At 36.2% G+C, this 4,947-nt stretch overlaps 1 non-coding gene across 1 annotated transcript; it reads right to left on the reverse strand.

The window, feature by feature from the left end:
- Positions 1-1,320: 1,320 nt before the first annotated feature.
- TRNAH-GUG (transfer RNA histidin (anticodon GUG)) lies at positions 1,321-1,392 on the reverse strand. The gene has a single exon. It is a non-coding gene; the product is annotated as a tRNA-His (tRNA).
- Positions 1,393-4,947: the final 3,555 nt, after the last annotated feature.

A 4,947-nucleotide genomic window follows, 5' to 3' on the forward strand; every position in this document is an offset into this window, starting at 1 on the left:
GTTCCACTCTTCTTACTTTGTAAACTCTAAGCATGAGACATACCATATCGGCTCCAGATTTGGCCCATAAATGTACTCTTTTTATAGCTACAATTTTATATACACATTGAAATTTAAGTGGTACTTTCTCAAAAATAACATCAAGAAAATGAAACGATAAATCGATTCTATATGACAATTGGTCTGTTGACTTATAAATACCACATATTTTGAACAACTATATAGTGCGACATGAACATGGTCAAAAAGGAAGAAGGTGAACCCGATTCAGTGTCAGTTGGAATATATAATATTCTAATTAATATAGCCTTGAACATATATAAGACTCATACACTATGCCCGAACCCCTTGACTTAGTTGACTATGGTCAATGGGTTCGATATTGACGTATTTTTTGGCATCTTTTTAAGCCTTAAGTGAATATTGAAACTTAGCAATACTAATTTTTCAATGAACGTTGCTACCAATCATATTAGATACCCTTCAGGTTCAATACTGAAAAAATATTTGGTTACCTAAAACGGAAAAGGTGAAAGTTTGGTTGTTGTCACAATCAAATTATCCCCTTAACAAAAGTATTATAAAATAGTTGGCCTTTGTTAATTACATTTCATCTATAAAGCACCCGACGATAAATTTTAGAACTTTTTCAAATCAAACTGAGCATAGAACAAAAGCCTCTTCATGATAAATGTTCCAAAGCTATGATCTGGTTTTCAAAATTAAAAATAAATTATATTTTGTGGCTGCTGGGATTCGAGCCCAGGTCTCCACGGCCACAACGTGTAATTCTTACCAATAAACTACAGGCATATAGTTGCAAGTTTTTTAATCGTATTTTATACAATTAAATTATATTGTACTAGCTACTTAACTATGAAATATATATGGTTAAACAGAGTGGTTATTAAACTTTTATGTTTTTGTTTAAATCGTTATATAGAACGGAATTTCTTATTTCTTAGAGGTTTCAAATTCAAAACACTGAATACAAACATAGAATTGGCAAAATCATTTCAAAATTACTACAACCCCAATTGAATTCACGCATTTGCTGATTTTAATTGTAAAAACATTCCACAAACTGTCAAACTAATCATAGTTTGAACATGTAGTTTGACATATCTTTTTAAAACTAGCAGGAAAATCAATCATGCAATTAACAGAATGCTTTTTAAAACCAACAAAACCCATTTAAAAAAACAACAAGTCCCATTTCATATGTATTGAAAATTAGCAGGAATATAAACATGTGATTGTGTTTGAAAACTTTTAGGGATCCTACAATTAAAGCATGACGTTATGAAATAAAAATTAATGTGTGGCTGCTGGGATTCGAGCCCAGGTCTCCACGGCCACAACGTGGAATTCTTACCACTAAACTACAGCCACATTTGTGAAAAGATTTTCAATTATAATCATAAGGAATGATAAGGATTTAAATATATACATCACAAGGTTATCACGATGTTTTGTAACTCATAGAATTATATATAGAACCAGTTTATGATCATTCTCAGTTTCAAGTCACGGCTTAGTGGTTCAGCATGGCTTCAATACTAGAGGTTTCAAGCCGACATCGATTTGTGTTCACCGTCATCTTCTTCCAATCTGCTTTAACCACAGAGGCGCTCCACCGACCACACCATTCTATTCTATCTTTCGTTGGTCCGTATATGTTTGGTAGAAAAGTCGTTGCCACTGCTTACCGTCGTCCTCAACTACCGATTACCACCTTCATATGTCTGCTTCCTTCTTTCGCCTCCGTGTTTCCTCCACCGATTAACTCCTCAAAATCACAAAGCATCGATCCTCATGAATTTATTACACTCTCACCGCCTATCGGTATAACTTATGTGGGATTAAACTGGAACCTATCTGATTCCATACTTTCAATTGTCGATTTTAAAGTAAATCGACAATGACTGATGTCGTCAGACTTCAATAATCGATTTCAGAAGCAAGGCTGAGAATCTCCTTTATTCATTCAACATAGTCGAATCACAAGGGTATGTTTCTTTCTTAAATTATTTTTATGCTCTAAATCCTAATCTGATAATGATCAGTGTTCACCCTCCCATCATTGTTGCGTATCAAACATTAGAGTTTAGACATTCTTCATGGAAAATTTCTACCTAATTTGAGTTGTAAAACTATCAATTTTGCATGATTAATCTCAATTATATTTCGTTCAAACTCACAATTAAAAAGAAAGATGGTATAATGAAGTGAAAAAGATTAAGTATTTTCTTTAAACATTATTTTAAAAGAAGATATTGAGAAAACTCATAAATCAAGGCTTCTAAAGCTTTCTTATTAAGTTATTGAAAAACCAATCGTTAATACCAACAAGGTATTTATACAAGTTTCTAGGTAAAGATATGATAACTATTAGAAGATAAAGATAACACGGATAAGATAAACATAATTCAAATTTAAATTTCTTCATTCCCTTCAAATTGGACCGCGAAGATCTCGGACGCCCAACCTGTCAAGTAAAAAACGAAATCGTGTCATGCCAAGAGGTTCCGTAAAAATGTTGGCAACTTTATCATGTGTGTTGATATAACACGGTTGAATATGCTTGGACTCAATGGACTTAAAAACAAAATAACAATCCATTTCCACGTGTTTGATACGTTCATGAAAAATCGAGTTGTTGGAAATCTATATATATGCCTGGTTATCGCAATAAAGTGGAGTTGCTCTCTGTTGAGGAGCTTTTAGATCATGTAAAAGCCAATGTATCCATAAAACATCGCTAACAGTGGTGGCCATGGCTCGATACTTAGCCTCTGATGAGGACCTGGAAATAACAGATTGTTTCTTAGTTTTCCACAAATTGTTTCTTAGTTTTCTAATACACAGGAGAACCCCCAAAGTGATGAAGTAACTAGTTTTAGAGCTTCTATTGAACGGACATCTGAGCCAATCTGAGTTACTAAAGGCCTTTAAACAATGATCACCAGTCGAGTATAAAATATTCCTTGACCCGATGTGGTCTTGAAGCATTGAGGTGCAACCGTCGAGGTCATGCAACAAACTGACTCAAAGTATTCACCTCAAGCGTGATGTTGGGACGAGTGGCTTGGACGTATAAAAGCCTACCAATAAGTTTTCAGCATTGCCTTGCATCAATAAGAGGGGTATTGTTTGCATCATGAAGACAAATATTTTGTTCCATATGGAACGAGCTATGTCGGCAACCTTGAAGCCCACTGTTAGCAAGAATATCTAATGTACATTTCCTTTGACCAAGATTCATACCATCTGGAGTCCTTGCAACTTCAATACCAAGGAAATACTTTAATGTCTCCAAGTCTTTAATACTGAACTTTCCATCCAAATAGGTTTTTATTTTTGCAATTTGCTTGTTGTCATTGCCAAGGAGTATAACATCATCGACATATATAAGGGCTGTAACATAGATGGTACCTTTCTCAAGGATGAAGAAAGGACGATCCACCTTGGAATGCCTAAAACCGACATCCAACAAAACCTTTGTAAACTTGTTATACAAATTCTGAGAAGCTTGACTTAATCCATAAAACGACCTGTGAAGCTTACATAATCTATCGTCCACAACCTTGGAAAGTCCTTTAGGAATTTTCATATATACCACTTCTTCAAGATCTCCATGTAAAAAAGCATTGCTTACATCCAATTGATGAATATACTACTTTCTTTGTACCGATACAGCTAGAATGGTACTGATGGTGATGAGTTTTGCGACTAGAGCAAATGTCTCATGAAAATCAAAGTCGTGCACATGTGTGAATCCTTTTGTGACCAATATCGCTTTATAGCGCTTAATTTCTCCTAAAGGCTTATACTTGATCTTGTAAACCAACTTCGGTTCAATGGCTTTCTTTTCCGGATGGCAAGGCCCAAGTATCATTGTTTTCAAGAGTTGTGATCTCATTTTGCATTGCTTACCTCTAATTCAGGTTTTTAATAGCATGTGAAAAGTGTTTAGGCCCATCTTGTGTGGAGATAGCCACAAGAAAGGCTTTGTGTGCATTAGTAAAGTTTTTATATGAGACAAAATGATAGATAGGATGTATCGTCGAGGTTGCTGGAGTGGCGATGGGAAGAGAATGGTCAATGGAAGTCGGCAAGTTGACATTGTAATCATTAAACCTTTGTGGTTTTGTTCCAATTCGTTCAGGTTAATGTTGTTGAGTAATTTCGATGTTGATGGCAGAATTTTTCCCTTGGGTTGGATCTAAAAGTAGGCTGCTTGCTGGATTAGTTTGCAACCCATCGTGAGGATAAATGGGTTGTTTATTTCGATGTTACTGGATCGCGTCTGATCCAAAGTGGTCCCGATAAGGTCTGTTATTTCAGTAGTATGCCATTGTTGTGGGCTGGGCTTGACAGTCCAATCTGTAACGTCCTAAAAACAGTAATCAAATTTTTCATTTTAAAATCAATAGTTTCAAATATCAAGTTGTTCCAAAACATTCACAATATAGAATATCAAAATCATCAGAGTAATAGTATCCAAAAAGTGCGGAAATCATGAGGGGAGGATGTTGTGTCATCACTCCGGGCTCTTCCCCTAAGTACCGGAAGTACCTGAAACCATAAACATAAACTGTAAGCACAAGACTTAGTGAGTTCCCCCAAAATACCACATACCAAACATACAACTGGGCCTAGCCTTGGGGTATATTCCAACCCAATAAGCAAATATGGGCCCCGCCCTGGGGTATATTTCAACCCGATCATACGATAGTGGGCCCCGTCCTGGGGTATATTTCAACCCGATCATACGATAGTGGGCCCCGCCCTGGGGTATATTTCAACCCGATCATACGATATTGGGCCCCGCCATGGGATATATTTCAACTCGAACATGCTACAATGGGCCCTGCCTTGGGGTATATTTCATCCCGAACATGCAATAGTGGGCCCCTTAATGGGGTATATTTCAATCCAACATGC

Source organism: Lactuca virosa, chromosome 2 (genome assembly GCF_052849685.1).
Source record: "Lactuca virosa cultivar CGN04683 chromosome 2, Lactuca_virosa_CGN04683_v6, whole genome shotgun sequence".
Lineage (NCBI taxonomy): Eukaryota > Viridiplantae > Streptophyta > Magnoliopsida > Asterales > Asteraceae > Lactuca > Lactuca virosa.